The 15,727-nt window shown below is 37.8% G+C and overlaps 1 pseudogene; it reads left to right on the plus strand.

The window, feature by feature from the left end:
* Nucleotides 1–550: 550 nt before the first annotated feature.
* LOC124104568 (ribonuclease H2 subunit B-like) lies at nucleotides 551–14,811 on the plus strand (annotated as a pseudogene).
* The last annotated feature ends 916 nt before the right edge of the window (nucleotides 14,812–15,727 follow it).

Raw genomic sequence — 15,727 nt, forward strand, 5'->3', positions numbered from 1 at the left:
GTTTTGACCAACCAATAAAATAAAATAATTAAAAAAATAAATTTAAAAAAATAAAAAATAATAAAATCAATTAAAAAATTGTAATGCAAAAAAAGTACATGTATAAAGACATGAATTGGCATGAACATACTTTATATACAAAGATATGAAAAATTGTGCTCTATATGTGTAATAAGAATTATAATTCATTCCAATGTCCTGTATTTAAAAGAATAAAATCAATTTTTAAAAAAAGAATAAAGTGGCATATAAAAGACAAGTAGGATGCTAGAACAGTAGTGCAGGAGAAAGATGATGGTGGCGTGGGCAAGAGTGGTGCTAGTAAGGGAAATGACAGGTTGATGGATCCAAGATGTTTGAATGCTAAGTTTTGTTGTTTTAAGTTCAAGATACGTGTGGGGCATTTCTAAAGAGAGATAGGTCAAGAAGGCAGTTGGATATGAGTCCTGAGCCCAAAAGAAATATCTAACTAGAGATAAAAAGCTTGGAATCATCGGCATAAATGTGGTACTTAAATCACAGAAATAATTAGACCAGCAAAGAAGAGAGCATGACCTTGAAGAGGGTCCAGGACCCGGCCCTGGGGAACTCCAAGATGAAAGAGTCAGCTAGAGCCCAGAGTCTTGGAAGGCAGAAAATCAGGTGAGGATGGTATTGTCACAAAGTGGGAAAATGTTACAAAGAAGGAACAAATAACTAGGCAGAGGTCCAGTAAGAAAAAAGGTAGAGAATGTTCCACTGGATTCAGCAAGAGTAAGTTATTTTGACTATGACAAGCAATTCTAACAGAAACCAGATTGGAACAGTTATGACCACTGGAAAATAGAGATTACATTGTAGACAGCTCTTTCAATAAAAGTATATTTGCACCTTCATTTTTTCCATAAATTCTATTTGATTCTATAAAACATACAAAAAAACATTTTACATGTGCCACAAAATTAACAAATTGAAAGAATTTCAGCCATTGAAAAGAATAAAATAGATACAGATATAGATATATTTTGGCATGCAGATAAACAAGGTATGTAGTTAAATGTGAAAGAAGTTGAAAAATAAAAATAAAACAAAGAAAATTGACAATTAATATATATGTTGAAAAAAAGCATTGAAAACCAACATTATGTATTCTTAGGAAAAAATACATAATAAGAAGTTATGAAGGAATACATAGCAAATTGATAATAGCAATTAACTATAAGCATGGGATTATGAAGTGTTTTCATTTCCTGCATTGTGTTTGTATACAAATTTTACACAGGTATGAATTATTTTCACAATTAAGAAAAATAAGTTGGTTTTATTTTTTAATGAGTACAACCATACAAAACATTGTAACAAAAAGAAGTGCTCTTAAGTCAATCATGACAGGAGCTCACATTTAATTGGTCAAAGTGTGGCCTAAAAGTCTTAAGCATTCAAATAGCTCTACAGAGGGAAAGACCCTCCATCTTTGCCAGAGAATTAGGGCTCATTATAAAACATCCAGTAAGGAAAATCTTTCAAAATTCAATCATAAAGTCCTATCTTCCCACTAAAGAAATATTCTTTGGTACAAAGTATACTATGACTTTGAGAAGAACCACAGATGGAAGGTTATCTTCAAATCAAAGTTTAAAGTATCTTCCTTCTAAATTTGCTTTTATGGTGATCATTTGATTAATTTGCTTTCTTAGTTCTAATAAGTTACTAATAAGCAATCAGAGGAATGCAATGTTTTCAAAGTAGGGTCAGACAACTTGGGGTCGTTCTACAATAACTAGCAAATTAAAGATCTGAGGCCATAGTATGCTGAAGTCAATATTAGACATGTTTATACATCCAGTGTGTGTATCTAGCTAACCGAACAATGCAGCACAAGAAAATTTTCTTCCCTAACCTCCAGGGCCACAGCTGGCTTCCAAGGAGGAAATTTCATTATTTGGTGGTTTGTGTTAAACTACAGATTCTGCTTTGCTTGTAAACTTGTCATTCTGTGTCTGGGTTCTATATTTGTGACTGAAATACAAGGGCAGTGAATCTATACACTGAGAACCCAGAATGAAAAGAGGCTTCCTTTTGTTTGTTCTGACTCCCAATCCAATCAGTGCCGGGACCTGTGAGCTGAGGTGAGGGAACACAAAATGAAGAGAAAGATGATCTATTAGCTCTGTGCCCCTTGCAGTCGTATGTTTTCAGCCAGGTCACCCTTTGATTCATATCTATTCCTGGACACAAATTTTTTTCTGTTCCAGAACACTTTGTCTCTTTTACCTTTCAAATTCAAAATAGAAGGGGCTATTTCTTTGTTTTATCAATTTACAAAATGTCTCTAATTTGCTGCTTTCATTTGCACCTTTCTTTTGCCTGCCAAACAGCTGTGCACTTCACATTTTTCTATAATTCGAACATCTATTCCAACATTTATATTTTTTTCCTAGTCCTCTTGAAAACAAACAACAAAATCTCTTATGAGTCATTCATTCAATTGTTCACATACAAAGCTATTATGACTCAGTCTGGGAGAAATATGAAATATGATTTGATTAATAATTAGAGTCAACTTAGAGCCCAAAAGGTTCAACCATCTAATTCTACAAATGAGGAAAAAATGAAGCCTAGTAATATATGGCAACCTAGTAGGGTATACCAACAGTGGCTCAAACCCAGGACTTCAACCTGAGGATGCATTTGAGAGTTTATTTATATGCATATGTCAGTAATAACAGGGCCAACGGGAGCATCACATTGGCTTTACATTATAATCTTTTAGGACTATTTGTCTTTCCCCAATATAAATGTTCTGAAGAATAGGGACTATGGTATGTTCCTTTTACTCTTAGCAGCACATCTTGCACATAGCAGGGCTGAATAAATACTTGCCACCCTCGTTGTGTCTTCCACCTTTGTACTTGACCTTATGTTAACAAGATGGCTGCTGAGGAATTAGTATCACTCACAATGTCATACAGAGAAGAACTGATTCTAGATCAAGTGTGTTCCTCTGGACCAATTACTGTTAAAAGATGTGGAGTCATCATGTCTGATTTTATGAAGTCACCAACAACATCTATGTAACACTATATGCATTAACCTGGAAGTTTGTTTATATGACAGACATGTAAACAAAAAACCTGAAATATTTTGTGAAAGCTTTTTCTTCTGTTGTCAATTTCTTCCTTAATATTGTCAGATTGCTTTTAGAATTTTGTAAAAAAAAAAAAAATCCCCCTAGGGAGGATAGGAAGGGCAGCAGAATAGAATAGACAATATGATTGATGTATGTACATTCCATGTATGTATTATATATCAAAATGCATTCTACTGTCATGTATGACTAAAAAAAATAAATAAAAATTTTTTAAAAAATCAGATGAACATTAATACTTACATACATAGACCAGTTTAAACAAAAGACTTTGACCTTTAAGAGCAGCTGGAGACAGGCTCTCCATTGAGAACTGACAACAAGTTTACTTTTCTAATATATAGTAAGAGTAAACTTAAGGTTGCTGAGATAAGTGGGGACACATACTATTTGTGGAAAATGGAAAAAAAAAATAGCACAGTTAGGGAAAGGTCTTGGTCATCCTTCTGAATTTTTTCTTTTTTTTTTTTTTTTTTAGTTATAGATGGACACAATATCTTTATTTTATTTGTTTATTTTTATGTGGTGCTGAGGATCAAATCCAGGGCCTCACATGTGCAAGACAAGTGCTCTTTCACTGAGCCACAACCCCAGCCCTCCTTCTGACCTTCCTATAGGCTCCTTAGAAGCCAGCTTCCAAAGAAGAGGGTGACACCCTGGAAGATGACAGAGTAACTCATTCTCAGTGTGCTGTGATATAATGAGAAGAGCAGGAACCTCAACACCCCTGGAGCAGGTCAAACCAGCCATCCACACCTGCTGGGACACATTCCCGGAAGGTGAACAAGCAGAGGAAAAGTGACTAAAACAATGAAACTTTACAGTATTGGCAATATTGATTTTCAGTGTGGGAGGTTATAATGTTCATTTATTTTATAAAGCTTTCTTATAGGTTGTGGCCAGGAAACTTGTTAGTGAGAATATGATACCCACCACCCAGTAAATACAGCATAAGAGAAATTTTCTGGGGTTTAATGGATGGAACTTACCCAAAGTGAGCATTCCCAAAAGACACATGCCATGGGGTTCAGAACAGCTCCATCCATTTGCCATTCTCCTTAGTGTCCTTCGGCAGGTGCAGGGTACTGAGTATGAAATCTAATGGACTAGTTTATTCTGTAATAAACAAATATTTTCATTTTGTCATCTAAAGGTAAGAAAATTTTATATTGTATATAAAGAGTAATACATAATAAACATCAAAATACATAATCATTATAAGTGGCAAGTAAACTTTTTTAAACATTCCACAGGCCTGATAATCAAAGAAGTACAAACTAAAACAATACAGAGCATTTTTCATTTACTATATTAGAAACATATATAACAATATTAAGTGTCACAGAAAGAGATATGAAACTAAAACAAATGTTCTGGTGCTAGTGGCCATGTAAATTAAAACCATCTTTTTTGGAGAGAGATTTGGTATAAAAACAAAATGATCAGCAAACTCATTGCAGAAATCTAATTCAAGATAATTCAAAGTGCAAAAATATTTGTATATCCAAAGAAGTTTGTTTATATTAGCCTAAACATAAAGGAACCATTAAACTAAATCAAAAAATACAACATCAAAACTACTGTGCCACCAACAATAAAAATTTTTTTAAAAAACTACTGTGCCACCCTTATAAACTATAGTTATGAAGGCTATGCTGAATAAGACAAAATATAATTTAACCCACACTTTAGCTTTCAGATATAGAAAACTATCCTTATTTTGTCCATAATTAATTTAGTCATACCACTGAGCCCCACTGGTTAAATGGGGAAAAAATAACTTTTTCAGCTCTGTGCAGTTTGAGAATCGGTCCAATTCAATAATTTAATAATAATAACAATCCCTGCAGACTGCATTTAGGTACTTGCATATCCTCTTGGCAGTCTGCCTCCCTTTGTAAGGAGATATACACACATGGCAGCCTAGGGTAGAGCTGAGGTTGCCTAGGCTCAGCCAGAGTTTAACTAGACTAACTTAGCACTAATGGTTGGCATTCCTGATCTTGGAGTGAGCCATTAGACATTCAAGATGAGTTTCACAGCTGTTACAATATATGGTCTTGTCCCTCCTGTTTGGACACATTAGGACTCTGTAGATAACTCCTCCCTGGGTAACTCCTCCCTGTCTTTTAAGCTTCCACAGCAGAACTCTGAGATGGAGCCAGGTCCCCACCCAGTGCACTGGCCCAGCAACCATCCCTGCCTCTGCCTTAGTAGGACTGCAGCAAGCCCACTGGCTGGTTTTAGCATTTGTGCTGCATAGGAATACTCAAAAAAAATGAATATTAGCACCCTATCCTGTGCCTGACCACCTTGCACTACTATTTTTCTGGCTGTGGCTAAGGAGAGAGTATGTAATAATCTTTCTGCTCAGAACTGTCCCCAATGGTTACCTCACACTTCTGAGTAAAAACTAGAAAAAGAGAGCTTAGAACTCATCTCTTACTGCTTTGTTCTCCCCTCTCTCCCTTTCTCTTTCACTCCTCTTCAACCTTCCTTCAGTCCCACAAGCTTCTGAGCCCAGATGGTGGAGCTGTTCCTTTATTTCCCTTAAGACATAGTGTCTCCCCAACACAATCAGAGAACACCAGGGGCTAAATCAGATTCAGCTGTTAATATGCTAGGGTTAAGAAGAAGTTAGAGAACTGAGTAAATCTTCTCTCAAGCCTCACTTGAAACTCTTGGCTTAATCCTATTTTGAATGTCAAAATAAATATGACTTTGTCTTTCAGTCAGAATCCTTTAACAGTTAATATAGAGAACCCAACTCATATGTGCTTCAACAGAAATGAGCCCAGAGGTTTCCAAGTTAGTAAAATTAGTGTCTCATCAATATGATTTTAGGTTCCTTTCATAACTTGGTTCTCCCATGCACTAGTGCAGAGAAGCAAAAGAACCATCTCTTTCCTTCTTTCCTCAAGAGCAATCTTCCACCCTATCTTCCATTCTATTGAGCAGACCAAACATTGACCCTTATATCACAGATAAGATCATTCTCCCCTGAATTTTCCTCCAAGAGGAAAATACCTGAAAGAAATCAGAATACTGTTAGCAAAGAAGACCAGTGAAACAGGTATAGAGTAGGGAGTTGACAAATATCTGGCTTTCAGGTTTGGGGCTTGGTTTTATTCTGTAACAACCTCACATTTTCATGTGCCTGAAAAAGCTAGATACAAAAGTTGGATCACCACTAAAGGAAAAATGGACATTAAACATTTTTAAATTATAATCCTTGCTGTACATTCAAAATAGAATACTGAATGACAAGTCAGTTGAAAAATGTGCATTGACTTTGACTAAAATCATGTTTAAAATGCACTTTAATACAAATAATAATAATAATAATGATAACAATAGTAATTGTGATGAGTCTTGAGACTGTTGGCAATTTTCCAAGTTTTTTATAATATGAATAAGTTTCTTATGTAATTTTTAATTACAAAAATTCCAAGCTCCATTCTATTTTACAAGTTCTTTTAAATTTCTCATAATCATTACCCTCCAACATTCTTTATTTTAACATCCTATTAAAGGAAATAACCTGTTCACCTTACATATAAGCACAAATATTATCTGTGAACAAGATAATTAAATAAAATATCCCTCTGTCATAAGTGCATGCTTGCTCTATCAAAATGCCTTTAAATGCTCTCCCTCATTAAATCTGAAGAGGATATTTCCCCTATTTTTCCCATAGCCACTGTAAAATTCTAATGGGCTTTGTAATTGTTTCCTATTTTTCAAGGCACTTTCTAATTTGTACATTAGTGACACGGAAACACTTAAGTTACTATTTTTGAGATAACACTCACCCCTAAATCACCTTTAAAGGGACTTCTTAATTCTACTCTCTTTATATCTTCTAATTTCTCCAAGCCTAAGAGTGAGCCTGGCTTCCAGAGTAGTTAATATTTTGTTTGAAATATGCAGAGGTTTCTACTATTGTGCCAACTGCCATTTGGGCAGAAGTTGATTCTGAATATGTGTTTACCTGTCCTGCACCTATCTCCCTACCACCCAACCTGTTGCTTGCTGTTATCTTTGTCCCAATCTTCTATCCCTGCTCTAAAACTTATTGTCATATAAAATAGTGAACCAAGCAATGACTAATACACATTCCATCTTGTTTAAGTCCATTTGGTCTCTTTAACAAAATTCCATAGATCAGGTAGCTTAAAAACAACAGATATTTATGTCTCACAGTTCTAGAGAATGGGAAATCCAAGATCAAGGTGTCAGTGGCTTTGGTGCCTGCTTTCTGGTTCATGAGCAAAGACTTCTAGAGGCATCTTCACATGGTAGAAAACAGAAGGCATCTCTCTGGGTCCTCAAATCCCAATCCTGAGTGTGCTGCCCTCATAATCTCTCCAAAGCTTCTCTCCTGGTACCATCACGTTGGTGACTAGTTTCAACACATAGATTTTGGAGAAACACAAACATTCAAGCCATACCAATTCTTCTCTTCCTCTCTACAATTCTGGGATAGAAGAGGTATGAAGAGGTAGAAGCAAAATCTTTCTAACATAGCTTTGCTAATTTCTTCATTAAAATACATCTTTATCATAAACTGAAACATCTTTTCAATGCTGGTTTTTCTTTTCAATTAACCTTGTAGCCTAAGGCTGATTTTTTGAAATAGCTCTTTTGATTTACTTCTTCCTCACCAGACTATGTTATTTGCAAAACTGCATACTTATTGCTTCCCATTTCTCTTGCCCTGCCGCCTTTTTCTTTTCTTTTTCTTCACTTAGAAATTATCACTATGAGTTTCTCCTCTAAAATCCTTAAATTCTTAATGGGGTGCTATCCATATAAAAGTTGTTTTGGTTTTTAAGTAGTCACAGCTATTACCATTAATACCTCAAAGCAGTAAAAGTATCTTTAAAACTTTTTTTTACTTCTTAGTCAAAAATTATATATTTCATGTAAACTGTTTTCAAAGAACTAAAAGCCTACTTCTCTAAAAAAGGAATAAAAATATCCACAATTCCTCACGAATATGATCTTTACTAAGAAAATGAGAAAAGAAACATTCTTTTAATCATACCATGTTTGTGTACAGATAAGAAATTATGTTCACCTTTACAGATAAGAAATTTACCTGTGGTTTATAAATATTGTATGGACATATTAATTTGATAAATGTTATAAAATGTCAGTCAAAACATTGTGAAAAAATAATGTTTGTTGCTTTAGAACACTAGAATTAGGGGTGGCCTTTGACCAAGCAAAATCTAAGAAAGAGGTTCCAGGATGAGAGTGCTGATATGACAAAATTAAAAATAAATAGCATTGATTCTAAGACCAAATAACAACCAGAGCCTGCAAAGTTCTTGGGAACTTCCCTCTGTGGAATGGAATACTGAGGAGAAATAAAACTCCTGCAATGGGTATCAGTTGAACCAAAATTGTTAGATTCTTTGCAAAACTGATCGCACTGATTCTCCTCCATCTCCATTACCCTCCATAGTTCCCATCCCACACTGACTCAGTTCCATACTTTGACTTGCTTTGACCATTGAGATATGATACAAGCAGAAACACAAAAAGCACCTGCCTTATTTTCTACTTTTAAGAATTCTCAATCATCACCATGTAAGACACTCAGGCCATCTTGAAAATAGTAGGAGACACTCAGTCGAGTCATCTCTAGCACCCCATTGACCTCAAGGCAACTGTCAGGCACAAAAGTGAGGCTATCCCACACTTTCAGCCCAGACTAGCCAACTCAAATTAGAAATTGTGAAAATAATGCTGTTGCTTTAGACCATCAGTATTAGGGGTAGTCTATGACCAAGCAAAATCTAAGAAAGAAAGAGGTTCCAGGATGAGAGTGCAGATATAACAAAATTAAAATTAAATAGCATTGGTTCTAAGACCAAATAACAACCAGAGCCTGCAAAAGCAGCAAAGAAAATGTCAACTAACTCTGAAAAATGGCAAGCAAACAATTAGCAGATGTTGGGGAAGCAATAAGGAACCTGCTCTAGCAGTCTGGAAAAATGACACCCCATGTTAGAAATAACTGACAGAGGTGCCCTGGGGTGCAGAGTTAGCATCTCCTCCCACTGGTGAAGAAGCAGAGGGGAGCAGTTGTGGGTTCTTCCCCTACCAGGACCAGGAGCTGGTAATCCAGGCATCTCAGTCTGGCAAATTTTAAGATGTATGGGAATGTAAGCTAGAGGCTTCTGGGGCTCTGCCAGTTCCCTAGAGTGCTGTGCTGCCTGGAACAAACCATTCTGTGGCCATTTTTGCTTGAGCTGAGGTCACCAGGGCAAGAGCATCTGGAGAAGTGGGAGGAGTAGCCAGGATGTGGACTATGTGGGGACCAGGCAAGCCTAGCAGCATGTGTTCCTGATTCTAGAATATTTAAAATGTGCATCAGAGAAGATGAAAAGTGGCCTTATGTTTGTAAAACTCAGCCCACTGTTATGGTTTAGATGTGAGATATCCCCCAAAAGCTCATGTGTGAAACAATGCAAGAAGGTTTAGAAGTGAAATGATTGAATCATAAGAGCTTTAACCCAATCAGTGAATTGATTTCCTGATGGGATTAACTGAGTGGTAGTTGCAGATAGGATGTGGCTGGAAAAGGTGGACATTGGGGGCATGCCTTTAGGGTACATATTTTGTACCTGGTGAATGGAAGCGCTCTCTTGCTCCTCTCTCTGCTTTCTGATTATCACGTGAATTGCTTCCCTCCACCACACTCTTCCATCATTATGTTCAGCCTCGCCTGGAGCCTGAGGAATGAAGCCTGTTGTCCATGAACTGAGACCTCTGAAACCACAAACCCCAAACAAACTTTTCCTCCTCTGAAATTGTTCCTGTCGGGTCTTTTAGTCACAACAGAGGAAAAGCTGGCTAAAACACCCATGTTCAGGGGAAGGAGCCATTTACTTGTTCAATGAAGCGGTTTCAAATCAAAGTTCCCAAGGAAAACACCATTCTTGGCTAACCAGTCACTGAGTTCAATCTAGAGGTCATCTCCATTCTGCCACTCCATGGACCTCTATTTCTGCTCCTCCTCTATCTCCTAAAGGCCAAAAGAGAGGAGGAGGTTCAGTCCTAGATCAAGCAACTTGTTGCTAAAAATTTCCTGAACTTGATACATTATTTCCCCATGTGACAGAGGAGGAAGAAATAGACACAAGAAATATTAAAAGTACAACAAAGAGAAGATATTAAAGTGGCTGGGGAAGAAGTCTAATCATACTATGGCAGCCCTGAAAAAGAATGTAAATGTTGGTACCCAGGTGCAGTCAGCTGCATTTCTCTGATGACCAGGTTTCTAGTAACAAGGAGGAGGATTCTATTCATTATGCCCATGGTCTGATATCTGATTATATCCCTAAAGAATTAAATAATGACTTATCTAAATATTTAAAGCTTCCAGAACCTTCAGCTTCATTGCCAAACCCTCCATCAAAGAAAGCAAAGTTATCAGATGAGCCAGTAGAAGCAAAAGAAGATTCAGTAAGTTAAACACTGAAGATCTGAAGACCCAAAATAAAGCCAGCAAAATACCACAGCCCACAAGGCTCTTTCTTAAATTGACCAGAGTGGAATGAAAAGTACTGATATCTTTTTGGTGCAAAAAAAAAAATTGAAAAATGGAAAGATTTAAAGGTGAAAATAAAGTCTAATAACAAAGAAAAAAGACAATTGACAAAACTATTTCCTCTGGCAAACCTGAAAGATAGAATACAATATAATGAAATCATGGGCCTTGGCAAGATGATTTCCAGGTAGAGTGTTGAAAGTGTCAGTTGGCTTATTTTAGCTAATTATGATAAGGTAGGGGAAGAGAGAGGTGAGCTAATGGAAGAGCTTTTCTGTTTGCAAGTAGAATTTAGGGGATACTTAGAGGAGTCAGAACTTGCTAGATTAGATAATAAAATTCTCATTTCCACACTTCTAAGCCAGTAAAAAAATACTCAAAGGAAGAAACAGCCTCAGGATAAAGATCAAATCAAGGTAACCTCCAAGCCAACTTAATATTTTGAAAGATTTAAGGCAGTGACTAATAGGCCCTCTCAACTATACCAAGCATTTTCACTAAGATTATTATTCTAGCCAGGTGTGGTGGTGCATACATATAATCCCAGCTCCTCAGGAGGCTGAAGCAGGAAGATCACAAGTTCTAGGTCAATACCAGCAACTTACAAAGACCTTGCCTCAAAATAAAAAATAAAAAGGTCTGAGATGTAGCTCAGTATTGTAGTATCCTTGAGTTCAATTCCCATTACCACAATTTGAAGAAGAAAAAACTTAAACAAGATTTTTGTTCTACAGTGGCCCAGCATGGTGCAATGGTTAATTTGAATTGTCAACTTGATTGGATAAACAGATACTGATGATTAAGAGGCTTCTGGGGGTGTCGATGAAGGTGTGTCTAGGAATGATTGGCATGTGGGATAGCCAACTGAAGTGGAGACCCTCCCTAAATGTGGTCAGCACCGTCCAATAGGATGATGGCTTGGATGAAATAACCTTTGGAAGCACAAAGCAGCAGCAGCAGATGCAAGCTTGATTCTTCTTGGACAGGTTCTTGATTGCTGCTGCTGCTGCTATTGTCTAAGGATGTTGGACTTTCACTTCTACACTCTTTCCAAGCAGACTCTGCCAGTGATTCTCCAGGAAGTTTCCAGAAGCCTTTGGTCTTAGACTAGGGTAGCACCATTGATCCCTCTTGTTCTGGGGCTTCAGCCTCTTGAACTGTGCAGCTACTGGTTCTTCCAGCTCCAGTCCGCAGATGGCCATTGTGGACAATCCAGCTTCTGGTCACGTAAGCCAACCTAATAAATCCCCTTTTTATAATCATACTTCCTGTTGATTTTGTACTTTTAGAGAACGCTAATATACATGGCTCCTATAAAGAAAAGAGGCCCATCTCAGAAATGTATGTAGAACTTTTATTAAGTGGAATAGATCTGCATCCTATTCCTAGAGAAGCCCACAGAGATTTTTAAGAGAGTTATATTGATGAAATAGTGCCAACTTAGGCTAAAATGGACTGAAACATTTAAAAATTAAAAGGCAACTCTGGACTTCCAACTTTCTGCGAGATAGAAACAAGCTGGGAAAGTTACTCAGTTCCAAAGACCAGCCATTTCTTGTGGAAATCAAAGACATCTTAGAAAGTTAAGCTAAGAGCCATGAGGAATAATAGACTGGGTATCCACTCCCAGGAAGTAGAACCTAGCCAGGATTCCAAAGAAAATGCTCCCTGGCAGTAAACTAGATTTCAGAATTGCTGTGGATTACTCAGTTCTATGGAATTCCTAATTGTCAGGGGTGGCTCTGGAAATACATGCCCTTAAGTCCTGAGAAAGAGATATTAACAATTATTGTGCCTGTAATAACTTGGGCTTTACCTCCGCTCAGATAATGAAGTATGGCTCTAGGAGTAGGTCGGGTTGGGTTACACTCACCTGTTCCTTTGTAATCCTACTCCTTGCCTCGTTTGAATGACTTCTCCCCAATAAAACCGGGTTCTCTTTCTTGCCTGCCTTGCCTCCTTTGTGGGAGCTGGGTCAGAGGAGCCATCACAGAACCCAAAGAAAAAGGTATGATCTGTCTTTGTGTGATTATTTCGTGCCAGCCCAGTTCACCTGGAGTGACCCTGACTGGTTTAGTTGTGTGTCACAACACCTGATGGGATTTTTTTCTTTTCCTTCTTGAACAGAAATGCCCATTGTGGTTATCTGGTTCTATCTCACCAGTCAGTCATACAACTGGTCATTCTAATTATAGGTCTTTGGGTCAAAAGGATCCCTACCAGAAAAGACTCATGTGAACCTGACACAGATTACTGATGCCATAGATAGGATGAACTTTTGGGTTTCCTGAGGTGGGAATATTTTGCATGTGGGAGGGATGTGAATAACTCATGGTTAGAAGGATATAGTTGATTGAAGTAATGGTTACCAATTCTTTTCATCTCTATATGCATGGTCCTTTGTCACAAGGCTGCATAGCTATTTCCATTAAGACATATAATCTATTTCTTCATGCTCAAGTCTGGGCTTGGCATGTGACTTGTCTTAGCAAATAGAACATTAGCAAATGTGACACAGCTAAGACTTGAAAGCACTTGTCATTGGTGCTCTCCTTCTTTCTTGCTGTGTTAGAATCCTGAAATTGACATGTGATGACTCAAGCAAGTCTTCTGGAGGATAAGAAGTCATGTGAGGGAGAACACAGTCAGCTACCCTCAGCTGCTAGCCTGCCAAACAGCAGTCACATGACTACTGAATCCATCTTGGCACACCTGGTACCAGTCACCCCCCCACCCCAACTGACCCCACCAGAACCACCATCTAGCTGGGCTCCATCCACAGCCATTCTGATGCACCATGAGCTGATAAATGTGGGTTTTAAAATCATCTAATTTTAGAGATCAATTATGCAACAAAGGCTTAACCTATACACAAAACAAGAAATGTGTACTGAGCATTTACTATATGGAGGTCTATGTTTTTACAGAAGGAAAATGGAAAGTGTAAGATACAATCTCTGTTCTCCAGAAGTTTATACAACTTAAATTTAGAAAGAAAAAAATCAAGAGAACTAAGAATACATGAAATAGAAAGGTGTTCACAGTTGAACAGGTATCAGATGGTTTAAGAAAACAGAAGGGCAGGAGATCAGGAAAGACCTCATGGAGGAAGTGAGGTTTGAGCTATTTGAACAGAAAGGCATGGTGAACCGTGGAAGTGAGGTGAGGAAGGAGGAATGTGTAAAACAGGTGAACAGCACAACAGGTGGGGCTCAAAGGGATCTAATCTCTGCCACAACAGTCAGAACTCTGCACCTTTCTGAGGTGTATTAAACCCAGCTTGGATTTATCAGAGGACCCCTGGCATATACGGTCTTTTATAGGCATACCTGGATGGTGCTGCTGACCAAGACCACCCATCAACCCATCCAGGCCCAGAAATTCCTTCTCAGGCCCTCTGAGCTCCCCTCCAATTCACTTGTTAGTACCTGGCTTCAACCCTGCCCAATCCTTCCTTCCCTCTATAATACCCACAGGTAGTTGTCTCAACAGATATCCCAATAGGGCTTAGACCTCCAGCTTCTGAACCTACCCTAAGTCCCCTGATTTGGCCTGATGGCCAGATTGTCTTTCTATGCAACTCATGGTAGCCCCTTTTCTTCTCTACATGTGAATGCAGTTTAAACCAATAACCATCAAACACTAACTTGTGAAAAACACTAGTCCTTGTGGTACAGAATGATCGAGTGAGAGTTCCCTCCCTCTAGCATCTTAGGAACAGAGCCATACATTTTCTATAGCAGCTGTGGTAGATTATTTGCAAAGATGGCTGCAATAATTCCTTCCACACTGTAGGCATGCATCCATTGGAAGATCTCTAGCACAAGAGATACTTCTCTACTCTTGAATTTTGGCTGACCTGTGACTTACTTGGAAATGGTGTTGCGTGATATTTGAGCCACAATGTCAGGAGACCTTGCAGATTTTCTTCTTGCCCTTTTGGAAGGTGGTCCTACCATGTGGGGAGGCCCAGGCTGGCTTGCTGGAGGACAAGTCCATGTGCAATAGAGATGGGACATTCCATCTTACACCCCCAGATATCAACAGAGACACAGTGACCCCAAGCAAGTCCAGCCAAAGCCCATCAGCCCGATACAAGCTCAGTTACATGAATACAGAATAATGAGCAAATGAAATGGTTATTGGTTTTAAACCACTAAATTTTGGATAGTTTATTACACAGCAAGAGATAACTAACACAGAAAGAAAGAGATTAATTTTTCCAGTGAAAACATTATACACTTTCCATGGATAGTTTTGTTTTTAACAGGTTATTTACCCAAATGAGTTTCTGAGTGGTAGGATTTAGGCTGAATTAAAAAGTGAAATAATATAAAACACTTGGGAACCAACTTATCAAAAGAGGTGAAAGATCTATATAATGAAAATTATAAAGAAAGAAGTCAAAGAAGACTTTAGAGGATGGAAAGATCTACCTTGCTCTTGGATAGGCAGAATTAATATTATCAAAATGACCCTACTTCCAAAAGCACTATACAGATTTAATGCAATTCCAATCAAAATCCCAATGGCATTCCTCATAGAAATAGAAAAATCAATCATGAAATTCATCTGAAAAAATTAGAGACCCAAAATAGCTAAAGCATCCTTAGCAGGAAGAGTGAAGTAGGTGGCATCTCTATACCAGACCTTAAACTATACTACAGAGTAATAGTAACAAAAACAGCATGGTATTGACACCAAAACAGACTTGTAGACCAATGGTACAGAAAAGAGGACACAGAGACTAATCCACAAAATTACAATTACCTTATATTAGACAAAGGTGCCAAAAACATGCATTGGAGAAAAGATAGCCTCTTCAACAAATGGTGCTGGGAAAACTGGAAATCCATATGCAACAAAATGAAATTAAACCCCTTTATCTCTCACTATGCACAAAACTCAACTCAAAATGGATCAAGGACTTAGGAATACAACCAGAAACCCTGCATTTACTAGAAGAAAAAGTAGACCCTAATCTCCATCATGTGGGATTAGGCCCCAACTTCCTTAATAAGACTCCTGTGGCACAAGAA

The sequence above is a fragment of the Marmota monax genome, unplaced genomic scaffold (genome assembly GCF_021218885.2).
Source record: "Marmota monax isolate L192 unplaced genomic scaffold, Marmota_monax_Labrador192_F-V1.1 WCK01_AAM20220418_F8-fsc00001, whole genome shotgun sequence".
NCBI classification, from domain to species: Eukaryota; Metazoa; Chordata; class Mammalia; order Rodentia; family Sciuridae; genus Marmota; species Marmota monax.